The following is a 14674-nucleotide window of genomic DNA, read 5'->3' on the forward strand; positions in this document are numbered from 1 at the left end:
CCATGAGAGATGTATTGATAAGACAGACCTCATTAAAATTAAAAATTTCTGCTCTGCTGAAGACACTGTCAAAAGAATGAGAAGACAAGCCAAAAACTGTGAGAAAATATTTGCAAAAGACACATCTGATAAAGAACTGTTATCCAAAATACATAAACTCTTAAAACTCAACAAAAAGAAAACAGATGAGCCAATTTAAAAATTGGCCAAAGATCTTAACTACACCTCACCAAATAAGATATATGAATGGCAAATAAGCATATTAAAAGATGTTTTATATTATATGTCATCATGGAAATGCAGATTAAAACAACAATAAGATACCACTACATATCTATTAAAATCACCAAAATTCTGAATACTAACACCACCAAATTATGGTGAGGATGTGAAGCAAAAGACACCTCACCATTCCCTGCTGGTGAGGATGCAAATTGGTACAGCCACTTTGGAAGACAGACAGTTTCTTACAAAAGTAAACATACTCTTATCATATGATCCAGTAACCATGTTTCCTGGTATTTATTCAAAGTAGATGAAAACTTATATCCACACAAAAACCTACACACAAATGTTTACGGCAGCTTTACTGATAACTGCCAAAACTTGTAAGAAATCAACATGTCCTTCAGTGGGTAAATAGATAAACTGTGATATTACACACAATAAAATATTATTCAGTACTGAAAAGAAATAAGCCATAAAGTCATAAAAAGACATGGAGGAAACTTAAATGTATACTAGTAAGTGAAAGAAGCCAATCAGAAAAGGCTATATACAATGTTGAGAAAGCTATTTACTTAATATATGTTACAATATAAGCTATGACTTTCTGGAGAAGGAAAACTATGGGGGAATAAAAAGATTAGTGCATGTCAGGGGTCAGAGGGAGAGAAGGATCAATAGGCAGAACACAGAGGAATTTTAGGATATGAAATTATTCTGTATGATAATATAACAGTTGATATATGTCATTACATATTATCAAAACCCATAAAATGTACAGCACCAAGAGTATAATGTAAACTACAGATTCCGGGTGATAAAGATGTGTCAATGTAGGTTCATCAAGTATAATAAGCAGATCATTCTGATGGAGGATGCTGATCATAGGAAAGACTATGCATGTGTTGAGGCATGGGATATATGGACAATCTGTACACCTTCTGCTCAATTTCGCTGTGAGCCTAAAACTGCTCTAAAAAGTCTATTAAATATTAATTTTAGAAGTATTTCTATATGCATATACACATATACCCACACTCGCATGCATTCTATTTCTAGTCTAATTAACTGACCAGCATATTTTCAAAACGCAACATGTCTATTATATTTAACATATCAATTTCATATATAATAGACATATTCTTCAAACCTCTAAAATTCTGAAGCTGACTATAAATGATCAGATATTATATAACAGACTTTTCTTCCCTTTTCTCCCTGAAATTTTATGAGACCGGGAATGGATATACCTATTCAACAAAATGTAATTTTTAAAAATACCAATTTATAAATCGCTACTAGAAGAACCTAAAAAAAAAAAAAAGAAAACAGAAAAATCAGAAAGCTTAGTTTATTTTAGAAACAGTTTTTCATATGAGAAAAATTTTAAATCCTCATTCCTCATCAATTAAAAAATGCAGTTGTTGCTACCAGAGATGTCAAAAGTTTTTATGTTGGAATTTGAAGTTAATTCCTCTCCTTGAACATTAGGTAATATATTCATGCCTTGGGATGACCAGATTATCATTGTCTTTTGGTTATAAAAAAATTTATAGAGAGATAATATTTAAATCGATTCCTCAAAGTACCTTGGAGGATACCAAATAATAAAGTATAAAATAAAACAGCAGGAAGAAAAGGAAATGTTAAAAGTCCCCAGTCATAGGTATCTGAGATCTAGGCTCACAAAGTTTAGTTTACAAAAAGAAAAACCTCCCATGACATAATCACTGATCACAGCTCTGTAAGGTTGTACCCTCTGGTGAAGAGAATCATAATAAAATCCATATAACTGGCAACCTCTTATCTCTGCCCTCCAAATAGCTTGACTTTCAAATTGTTTTCTTTCCTAATTTCCAGAGCTCCCACTATATTTGTGATATGGCCTTAAGGTAAAACAAGTTGAAGTAATGTAAGCGAAACTATACATATTAACTACTTTGTGCAGAATGTGTTATGATATAAGCAGACATAGCCACTATTTTAAAAGCTGATTACTGAAAATGTAAAAGCTTCTAAGTTCTCAAGTGTTAACATAAAAATATAAAGGTTATCGTGCAAAATTTGTAAAAGGCCAGCACAGAGCCATTACTTTTATTTCTTTTTTTTTTCCATGCCACGTTATTTTTAATTACGTAGAAAGATCTAACATGTCACCCAGGGACCATTTCACCCACTGCTCTGTTTGGCCGCCAGTCTTTTGTCTCTCTCTTCAGCAGCGGTGAGGTGGATACACCTTCCTCGGGGAAGAGAAATCCATGATTTGTTGCTCTTGCCAATAACAAAAATGTGGGAAAGTCGAGTGGCAAAGCTGTTGCCATTGGCATCTTTCACGTGAGCTACATCAAAAGATCCAGGGTGCCTCTCTCTATTGGTAATCACACCAATTCTTCCCAAGTTAGCACCTCGTGAAAAGCGTGCTTACAAATAAAAAACTGAAAACCATTTCCAAAGAAAGAATAAATGAAACAAAAAATTCAGAAATAGAAGGATTATTGGTTCAAATTATCTATACTCTTATACATGGGAAGAAAGCAGAGATTCAACTGTTAAGTAAGTGCAACTAGCATGAACAGAATTTATTATTATTTTTATTATTATTATTATTATGAGACAGAGTCTTGCTCTGTCACTCAGGCGAGAGTGCAGTGGCATGATCTTGGCTCAGTGCAACCTCCGCCTCCCAGGTTCAAGCGATTCTTGTGCCTCTGCCTCCCAACTAGCTAAGACAATAGGCACCAGCCACAACACCCAGCTAATTTTTTGGATATTTAGCAGATGGGGTTTCACCATGTTGTCCAGGCTAGTTTCGAATCCCTGACTTCAGGTGATCTGCCCACCTTGGCCTCCCAAAGTGCTGAGATTATAGGTGTGAGTGACTGCACTCAACCAGAATTATTTAAACATTGTTATAGTAAGTATATACAAGTAGGATGCTTAGGGAGATTGCTATCGAAGGTTAGAACGGTGAGCACACATATGGTCACTTGATTTATAACCAAGATACCATTTAATTAAGTATTGGAACAACTAGATATCCATATGAAAATATAATTAACCTTACCCCTTAATTCACACTATTCAAAAAATTAATTTGAGTGTGATCATAGACCTAAATCTAAAAGCTAAAACAATCAAGCTTCTAGAAGAAAACAATAGAATTTTTTTATAAGGTAGAAAACACTTCTTAAATAAAACACACATAAATCTGAATGGAAAACTTTGATAACCTGAGCTAAATTAGAAGAAAGAACTTTTTACAGCAAAAGACACCATTAAGCAAGTGAAATTACAAGCCATGGACTAAAATAAGATAACTGCAACACAAAGGGCTCATATCCAAAATATATCATGAATTCCTACAAATCAATAAGAAAAAACAAATAATGCTATTTTAAAGTGAACAAAAAACATGAACCACCATTTCACAAAAGTGGATATCCAAGTAGACAATAAACAGTACTCAACAGGGAAATGCATTTTTAAAACACAAAGAAATACCAAAACACACCTGCAAGAATCATAGAAACAGACAAACCAACTGTTGATAAGGATGTAGAACAACTGGAATTCTCATATTTACAGTTAGATATTAAATCAGTACGATTACTTTAGAAAACTTCTTGACAGTACCAACTAAAACTAAACATATGCTTCAGCTAAAATCCAGCAGTCACACTTCTAGGTATATACACAAAAGAAATTAGTGCTTGTGAATCCCATAAAACATACACATGGATGTTTATAGCAGCTTATTCATAATAGCCCCAAACTAGAAATAACTCAGCTATCAAGAGGAGAATGGATATTTTGTAGTACACAATGCAAGTGTAATACTATATAACAACAAAAAAGAATACACTGAGGATTCATGCAAAAACATGGATAGATCTCAGCATTATACTACAAGAAAGAAGACATTAAAAGATTCTATCTACATGAAGTTTAAGGGCAGGCAAAACTAATAAATATTTAAAGAAGTCATATACTGGTTACCACTGAGAGTGAGCATTGAATATAAAGACCCAAAAGGAAATCTCCTATACATATTAAAATGTTCTAGATCTTGATCTTGAAAGTAGTTATTGAGGTATGTATAATGTTTTAAGATTAGCACACCTTACACACTTTAGTGTTAAATAAATGAGTTAAGTGTTTTGTTAAGTTAGGGTGGCAGGGAAAAAAACAACATCAAGAAAACTCTGGAGGCCGCCTAATCCTTTGGGGAAGCAATTTGGCTTTATATATTTTTAAAACTCTATGTACAAAATACTTTTCAGATAAATATTTATTTATAATGAAGAGGAAATGACAAAAAAAAACCCTGCTGTATTTCTAACAATGAGAAAAAGTTAAGAAGACTGAATAATATATACTCCCTCTGAATATAGCTATTGTAACAAGTTACCATTTATTTATGTTTTATGGGCCACCACCATTGCAGTTTGTGAAGCATACGTAGGACATTTATCATACAAGTGAGAAACAATTAATATATCTTTCTGTCCAAGATTATGGATGTATATTCACCCTTATTTAAAAATTTTTTAAATGTATTTCACCCTGATTAATAAAAGAATTAGTAGGAAACATCTAAGCAGGCAGACACAGAATAGACATATACCACTCCCCTATACTTTTCAGTTATTTGAACCATGTAGTGTTTGGTTCTATATATGTTTAGTCCATATATGTTTAGTCCTTAGTTCATATACTACTTGTGATATCAAATAAGGTAGAAGTGACAATATCCAATCTATAACTTTCCTACTGTTTGATGCAGCTAACAGCTGACTTTGCCATATTCCTCCTAGTTTGCTATTAACTGAAAGGGCAATTTAATATATACACAAATTATGCAGAAATCTAGTAGGTCTACATAAATGACAAAAAGAAGGCCAGGCGTGGTGGCTCATGCCTGTAATCCCAGCACTTTGGGAGGACAAGGCGGTGGATCACCTGAGGTCAGGAGTTCGAGACCAGCCTGGCCAGGCTGAAACCAGACCAGCCTGGTTTCATGGTGAAGCCTCGTCTCTACTAAAAATACAAAAAAAAAAAAAAAAAAAAAATTAGCCAGGCATGGTGGTGCATGCCTGTAATTCCAGCTACTGGAGGGCTGAGGCAGGAGGACCTCTTAAACCTGGGAGGCGGAGGCTGCAGTGAGCCAAGATCATGCTACTACACTCCAGCCTGGGTAAGAGAGTAAGCCTCCAACTCAAGAAAAAAAAAATCAACCTAGAGAAGTGGTTGCCATCTAGGTTGCAATTTTGGCCTCACCCTACCCCAGGACAACTGGTAACGTCTACAGACATTTTTAATTGTCACAAGTGAGGCTGCTATGGACAACTAGCCAAAGATGCTACTAAACATCTTCTAGTACACAGGAGAGTCTTCTTTCCCTCCCAAGACAGGATTATACGGTCCAAAATGTCAGTAGTAAAGTCAACAAATTTGGCACTAGAGTTAGCATGGTAGGGCCTATAAAACTTAACATCATCTGATCATCACTGACTTGTCTTCTTGGTTATAATCTAGAGGTTAAAGGCCAGATCTACAAAGACCATACAGGATTCACAGAAGAGGAATGGCTACCAGAAACCCTGAATATCTACACCCTCATTATTGCAATATAATAATTGTGTCACACACCTTATCTGTGACAGAGGTATATAGTATTCCTGCTACAATGTTTCATGTCTTTAATGATAAATACTATACAATATTTATTAATTATTTATGTAGGGGAAAACTCACAAAATTAAGTATATTTATAATTCAAAATCTTCAACTAAAAAGTAGAAAATAATTATAATAAACCTTGACAAAGCAGAAGAAACTTAAAATGAAGAAATTTATGAAATATGAAAACAAAAAGCTAGAATCTTAAGTTTAACAATAAACTGTTACAAAGATATTATGAGAAGAAAATTATAGAACATCAGCCCTGAACATAGACAGAAAATCCTTAAAATAATAGAAAAATAATTTTAGCAAAATAAAAAACAATAATATATCATGATAAAATGATTTAATTTCAGGAATACAAGGTTGATTTAATATAATTTATCACATTAGCAGAATAAAGGAAAAAAACTATTTAACAAATACAGAAAAATCATTAGACAAAATTCAATACACATTAATAATAACAACTCTTAGCAATCTAGGAACAGAATTATCTGAAGCTAATGAATGATGTCCCTGAAATAACTACAGCTAACATTATATACTTAGTTGTGGAACATTAAATGCTTTTCCTAAGAGATCAATATAAGACAAGTAAATACATTCTCACCACTTCTATTCTACATTACTGAAAATCCTAGCCAGTGCACTAAGGCAAGAAAAAGAAAAGCCATAAATACTGAAAAGTAAAAGCTTTCGTATTCCCAGATGACATGATTACATACACAGAAAATCTACAGAAATTACTAGAATAAATGATTTCAGAAATGTAGTATGACAAGTCAATATACTAACTCAGTTATGTTTCTTTGTACTAACGACACCTAACAAAATAAAATTTTTAAAAAACTAGAAATAAACCCAACAAAATATGTACAAGACCTCTATTAGCCTATAAAATACTACTGAGATAATTATTTAAAGATCTAAATAAATGACAAGATAATTTCATGTTCATGGATCAGAAGACTCAATACTGTTAGGATGGCCATTCTCTCAAAATTGAACAATAGAGTCAACACTATCCCTAGCAAAATCCTAGCAGAAATTAACAGGCTAATTCTAAAACTGCTATGGAAATACACGCAATCTAAAATGCCCAAAATAATCTTTAAAAACAAATCCATAATAATATTCCATGGTGTATATGTGCCACATTTTCCCTATCCAGTCTATCGTCGATGGGCATTTGGGTTGGATCAAAAACGATGAGTTTGGGTCCTTTGTAGGGACATGGATGAACCTGGAAACCATCATACTCAGCAAACTGACAGAGGAGCAGAAGATCAAACACCGCATGTTCTCACTCATAGGCGGGTGTTGAACGATGAGAGCACATGGACAAAGGGAGGGGNCGCATGTTCTCACTCATAGGCGGGTGTTGAACGATGAGAGCACATGGACAAAGGGAGGGGAGCACTACACACTGGGGTCAGTTGGGGGGACATAGGGGAGGGATGGTGGGGGGTGGGGAGGGGGGGGGATAGCAGGGGGAGAAAGCCACATGTAGGTGATGGGGAGGAAGGCAGCAAATCACACTGCCATGTGTGTTCCTATGCAACAATTTTGCATGTTCTTCACATGTACCCCCAAACCTAAAATACAATAAAATAAATAAATGGGAAAAAATAAATAAATAAATAAAAACAAATCCAGAAGACTTACTCTACAGCAATCAAGAACATGTAGTATGAGGCAGGAAAAAGCATAGAGAATTCAAAAACAGCCACTGCATAAGGAAGGATATCTATCTATCTATCTATCTATCTATCTATCTATCCATGTACCAACCTACCTACCTACCTATATATACATTTTTTTTTCAACCAAGGCTTTAAGTCAATTAAATGGGAGAATGCATTTTTACATTTGGTTCTAGAAAACTAGACATCTTCATAGGAAAATGTGAACCTCAACTTCTGTCTCACACTATACACAAAAATTAATTTGAGATGAATCATAGGCTTAGACCAGAATCAACAAGTTTCTAGAAGAAAACATAGGATGTCTTCATGCTTGGGGTAGGCAAAGTTGTCTTAGGACACAAAAAAGTACTAACCATAAAAGAACAGGCTGGGCGTGGTGACACCTGTAATCCCAGCACTTGGGGAGGCCAAGGCAGGCAGGTAACTTGAGGTCAGGAGTTTGAGACCTGCCTGGCAAACATGGTGAAACCCCATCTCTACTAAAAATACAAAAATTAGCTGAGTGTGGTGGCACATGCCTATAGCCAGCTACACAGGAGGCCAAAGCAGGAGAACTGCTTGAACCTGGGAAGTGGAGGTTGCAATGAGCCAAGATTGCGCCGCTTCACTCCAGCCTGGGTAACAGAGTAAAACTCCATCTCAAAAAAAAAAAAAAAAATTGATAAGTTGGACTTACAAAATTAAAAACAATCTACCCATGAAATGACGCAATTTTAAAAATAAACAGGCAAGTCAGAAACAGAAAATCTTTCTCTCTCATATACAGAATATAAAGAACTCCCACAAATCAACAATTTTTAAAACTCATTCCTGATTTTTTTTAGAATTTCAAATATATTTTAATTCACATTTCTAGACACAATAAATCTTTCAGAGTGTGTTTAAAAGTGTTTTTTTAAAAAAAGAATCTAAAATATAGACTAGTTAAATGATTTGCCCAGAGTCTGATCTAACAAATTATTTTTGAAATTGCCAAAGTTAAAGGAGTGAAAAAAACAATGAGGTCAGCCTAAGTAGTAATAGATCTAGAACCTGGGTCTTCCAGTTCTTTTTTCAAAGCAAAGAACTAGAAATCTAGAGAGCTAGCTTAAATTCCAAATTCCATCCTTCGTTTGTGTTATACATTTGACCAAGTTGAAAGTTTCAGAATATCTTCTGATGATGTTCTTTTCTGAGGAAGGCTAGAAATCGAGGCCATATTATTCCTGAATGTAATTCATAAAAATTAATCATTCTCGAAATACTATTTGACTCTGGGCTTTCAACAGGGCATTTCCAGGAATTCAGCCTCAGCTGTCCAACTATAAGCTGACACTTGACAGCAAAATTTGAGCTTCTAATGAACAAACTGTTTTTTATCCATTCCTGGCATCTATCTTAGGATCTGGCAAATATCAGATATTTAGTAAATGCTTTCATTAAATGGTTACATGAAAAAAATGAGAAATTATAGCAGAAAACTTAAGCAATCTTTGGACTATGAACTGCTGTTAATGCAATTTTTAGCATTAACAGCAGTGCCCACTAAGAAGTGATGATGAGACCCAGAGGCATAAAAAAATTATGTGTCTCAAATGTATTATATAAGCTAAGGACAGAATTTGGAATTCAAGCTTACTCCCTGGATTTCTGGTTCTTTGCATTGAATATCTATATCTTACCATCTTCTTCGGATTTCCCCTTTCCACATTGCATCGTGGACTGTATTCTGACCTAATTTTCTTCACACCTATATCTAATCTCATGTGCAACCTAATGACTAAGTTTCAAATAGTATGTTTTTCAGTTTTACCATTATCTTACTGCTTTCATATTTGCTGGATAATTTTTAATTTCCAGTTTGTTGCTAAATTTTTATTTTTGGCCTTATTTCTTTGAACATAGCAAGTTTAGTTGTTTTATAGTCTATGTCTAATAATTTCAATATCTCATTTTCACTGAGTATATTTCTATAGTCTATTGTATCTACTAGGTTTTACCCAAAGTGTCTTTCATCCTTCCATACCTGATTATCTTGGCCTGTGCACTGAATAATGTATTTGAAATAAATAAATAAATAAACTGATACATTGGCTGACAACATCCTCTTCCAAAGATAACTTTCTTTTATCTTGGCTAGAGCTTGGAAGAGAATCCAGAACTATCTTAATCTAAATTCTAGATTTAAGATTATGTGATCCAGCAGATGATGATGAAAAGTTGTGTTGCAAGTTCTTGGGAGAGCCAAGTTCTGCTACCCTGAGAGCTCAGTCTTTTGTGGTTCAAGCAAAGTACAGGGCAGAATTTCCAACCTCAGCAGACTCCAAATTTTGACTTATACCGCTCCGTCTTGTGAAGTATATGAAGGTAGAACTTAGCTTCAAAACTGGTAAGCTACAATCAACAAACATCCTTAAAACAAGTGATTTTGAGAGAATATGCTTATTTCTATGAGTTCTCATCTGCTCCCAGATACTTGTAAGAATCTATTTTTCATATTTTATCCAATTTTTAAATTCTCCTTAGCATGAATATTGGTCCAAATTGCTTTGACTACCATGATATAAACAGAATCTTATTTGTTCTAAATCGTTAAATCTCTGTAAGCTTGGAATAAAAGGAAACACCCTTAACTTGATAAAAATGATGTACTAGAAACCTATAGCATACATCACTCTTAATAGTAAAAGAGGGGAAACACTGCCATCAATATCATATATAAGACAAAGATGACCATTATCACTGTCACTATTCAAAATTCAACTGGTGATGCTAGACAATGCAATAAGAAAAATAAAACGATTAAGAGATACAAACATGGTCAGGGAGAACATTACCTACTTAGGAATTCTATTGAAAAGCTACTAGGCTGATGCAAAAATAACTGTGGTTTATCAGTTTAAAAAAAATGACAAAAACTGCAATTACTTTTACATCAACCTAATAGAATAAATAACACTGTTAAGATGGCCGAATACAAGAAAAATACATAAAAATCAATTAAAGCAATTACAAACTAAAATACATATAAAGGCAAAAAGATTCCATTAATGTGGAAATAAGAGTTTACATATAACTAAAGTAATATGTTTTAATCTTTACATTCCAATAAACATTAAAAATTTGTACATTCAAATGTACGTTTCTGCTTTGTGAATTATTTATAAAAGGGTAAGCCTTTGGAATATTACTAAACTTGATCAAAACAAGAATGATTTATTCTACCTTTACTTATATGTCATCTAAGAGGGTAGGGGCCATACTTATTTTGTTCATCATATATTCTGCATATGGCACCTGGAACATAGGGGGTAAGATACACGTATTTGTAGAATGATTTTTTTTTTTTTTTTTTTGAGATAGAATCTCACTCTGTCACCCAGGCTGGAGTGCAGTAGTGCAATCCAGGCTCACTGTAACCTCCACCACCCAGGGTCAAGTGATTCTCTTGCCTCAGTCTCTCAAGTAGCTGGAATTATAGGCGTGTACTACCACGCCCAGCTAATTTTTGTACTTTTAGAAGAAATACGGTTTCTCTATGTGGGCCAGGCTGGTCTCAAACTCCTGAACTCAAATATCCACCTACTTTGGCCTCCCAAAGCACTGGGATTACAGGTGTGAGCCACAGGGCCCAGCCATATTTGTTGAAAACTTATAAATGAGTAAACTCTTTCAATTTCAGATACTTATGTTTGAAGTTCTATAGTAACCCAATGTTAACCTTTTATATAGGTAATCAGTTTCATAAGAACATTCCACAATCTCAGGTTCAAAATTAGATAATAACTTTGGTTCTCAAGAGTTTTTAATCACCTACTACCATAACAGTAATGACATCTAACAAAAAGATGGAGGGCATTAGCAATTGACCAGGTTAATGACTTGCAAAAGTATCAGCTATAATGAGACTGTGGAGACAGTTTTTATGGTTGAGAAAGTGAATAGTTGTCTCATGATCAATAGTAGGGGTTCTTATTTCTCTTTGACCCTTCTAAAGTGATATTACTTTGCAGTCACTAACTGAGTCTCTGCTCACAGTAAATCTGGATCTAGCTACCTATAGGCTTTATACAGATACTTTTATGTTACAAGGTGGTTCTAACAAAATATTTAATGCATCTACTTGGTAAATACTTTTCAAATAAATCTATCAAAAGCTTTACATGGACAGGTGCAGTGGCTCATGCCTGTAATCTCAGCACTTTGGAAAGCTGAGGTAGGATGATGGAGACCAGCCTGGGAAATATAGCAAGATTCTATCTCTAATTTAACAATAAATAAATCAATTTATGATACAACACAGGAAAATAAATAAGTCCATATGAGTGGCTCTAAGTTTCCATTTCCTCACTTAAGTTCATGGGAAATAAATAAATATCAGGTAAAAAGCACCTGAATATACCAAAAATAAGAATGTTTTTAATGTAGTGACAAAAAGTAGTCAAAAATAAATTAGCTTCAATTTTACCTTCTATAAATAACAAAATTTAGATTTCAGTTGACAGCTTCTCTATTAGGTTTTATCCCAAAGCAATTTAGAAACACACAAGTCAGAAAGTCCTTAAAAATTTTTGATTTTATAATAGAAATGCTGAGAGACGCTTCTTTTACAATAATGCCCAGTAAGACTACTATATTTTATAAATGACTACATCTTAATATATATGCAAATATTGTATAATAAAATGCAACAATTCCAACTTATACTTAAATCAGGACCATGAATAGTTGAGTAGTATATGTTATAAATAAAGTGTGATGTGACAAGAAAATATACTGAATTAAAATATTTGCAAGCAGGAATTTATCAGAGCTTGCTATTTGGATTTAAACAAAAGGAAATATCAATGTAAATACCAGAAAGGGGAGTCAAGACATACAAACTAAGCATGGCTTAAAAATAATTTATTTCCAATGTAGCTAGCATATACCATAACTGCCTATGAAACCATATCTATCATGAGATGATCATATTTCTACACTAAGACCAAAATATAAATTTTAAAACATACATAACTTTAAAAAATTCTTAGGTCTCCTGTTTCTATAATCATTGATCAGCTGCTCAGCTTTCTGCTGCTGCTATCCTTTCCTACTATTATACCTCAAGCTATCTTTGCCTTTGACAGTTACAAACCACAATTTGCACCAACCCCTCCTTTTGAGCTCTCCACATCTGTATTTCAACATGTAATGGTTGTCAAGGCAATTTGGAGCTGAAAAAACATAAGAGAAATACGGTAAGCTTTCATTACTGAGAAGCTAGAGCTAAATAATCAACTTTAATTCATATTTCAAAACAAATTAGAAATACATAAGAGCATTATACAATTTCTTCATTATAAAGCTACATGCATGCCTCAATACACAGCTCATACTAGTGCACAGTTCATCTTAAAATATATAATTTACAATGAGCTTTCTTACATTATTTTATTTAATTTTATCTAATGAAAATATTGGATTCATTGATTAGCATGGGTGTGTTTTGGTGGGTTATTCACTAACTCAACAGGTGATCTGCCCCCAAAGGAACATTTGGTGATGTCTGAGGTATTTTTTATTGCCATGACTGGTAAGGAGGGGTGACAGGTGCCACTGACATCTGTTGAGTATTTTTAGCAGCCAGAGATGCTGCTAAAAATCCTACAATGTACGGGACACCCCCCTCAAAACAGAGCATCATCAGCTCAAAACACTGATAGTGCCACTGTTGAGAAATACTGCACTAACAGCTTTGACTTCCTAGAAAGCAATTCCCAACAGTTTCCCTATTTTAAACCCAGGATAAACACTCAAGTCATCAATCAAAAACCAGGACTAAACTTTACACAAAGAGGAGGAATGAACTATCCAGACAACTTCTGAGAATAATTAATTCAACCATTCAGTCAGTCAACAAATGTATCAAGCATGGTGTTAGCTACACATTGAGAATATTGTGGTTTCCAAGACACACAACATCTCTGCTCTCATGTAGCTTATATTTTAGTGAATCTCAGGTTGAAGAAATTTGCAAACTAAACAAAAAACCTTGAATGCCTGACACATTCAAGAAAATTCATATAGCTACATGCAAACAGTTCCACTGATAGAGCATTCATTCTATTTTTGAAATATATTTATTTTTATGAACCAAAACTAACTTCCCAGTAGCTTTCACCCTTGGATCAGATTTCTGCTCTCTTGGGTCATTAAAAGCAAATCCCTGTTTCACATGACAATCCTTTTATACTTTAAGACAGCTATATCAAATATGTCTGAATTTTATCTCCTAAAGGCTAAAAAAATTCTAACAGTGCTTTGGACAGATCTTTNGACAATCCTTTTATACTTTAAGACAGCTATATCAAATATGTCTGAATTTTATCTCCTAAAGGCTAAAAAAATTCTAACAGTGCTTTGGACAGATCCTTAAAATGGGAAGGAAATGAGTAAAAATACTAAGGTTGTATAAGACTTTAGGCCGTTAATTAGTAATTGCTATATGAATTTTCTTGAACTGTCCTTCTCAAATTTACAATATTTATTTTAATGAGAAAGATTATAACATTTACCAACTTCTATGTACAAAGCAAAGTTTGATACTTCTAAAGAAAATACAGGTTGATCATCGTTAATTCAAAAATATGAAATCGGGCTGGGCGCAGTGGCTCACACCTGTAATCCCAGCACTTTGGGAGGCAGAGGCAGGCAGATCATTTGAGGTCAGGACTTCAAGACCAGCCTGGCCAACATGGTGAAACCCGTCTCTGCTAAAAATACAAAAATTGCCCAGGTGTAGTGGCGGGTGCCTGTAATCCCAGCTACTTGGGAGGCTGAGGTGGGAAAATTGCTTGAACCTGGGAGGCAGAGATTGTGGTGAGCCAAGATTATGCCACTGCACTCCAGCCTGGGCAACAGAATGAGACTCAAGTCTCAAACAAGTGGAAAAGACCACACCTGACTTCATGTGATGGGTTGCAATCAAAGATTTGTTTCATGAACAAAATTATTTAAAATATTGTACAAATTTGCCTTCAGGCTATGTGTATAAAGCATATATGAAACATAAGTAAATTTCATGTTTACACTTGGCT

General features: G+C 34.2%; 1 protein-coding gene across 5 annotated transcripts in view; it reads right to left on the reverse strand.

The window, feature by feature from the left end:
- NUBPL (nucleotide binding protein like) overlaps positions 1–14674 on the reverse strand; it is a 338633-nt gene that overhangs the window by 197175 nt on the left and 126784 nt on the right. The window contains exon 1 of one of the 5 annotated variants that reach the window (XM_037733490.1): positions 3737–3847. The exons of the other annotated variants lie outside the window; for them this stretch is intronic. The gene's annotated coding sequence lies outside the window, so the exon portion shown is untranslated. Of the gene's footprint in view, positions 1–3736; positions 3848–14674 lie in introns of those variants that run through there. 5 annotated transcript variants of the gene reach the window in all.

The sequence above is a fragment of the Cebus imitator genome, unplaced genomic scaffold (genome assembly GCF_001604975.1).
Source record: "Cebus imitator isolate Cc_AM_T3 unplaced genomic scaffold, Cebus_imitator-1.0 Scaffold532, whole genome shotgun sequence".
Taxonomy (NCBI): domain Eukaryota; kingdom Metazoa; phylum Chordata; class Mammalia; order Primates; family Cebidae; genus Cebus; species Cebus imitator.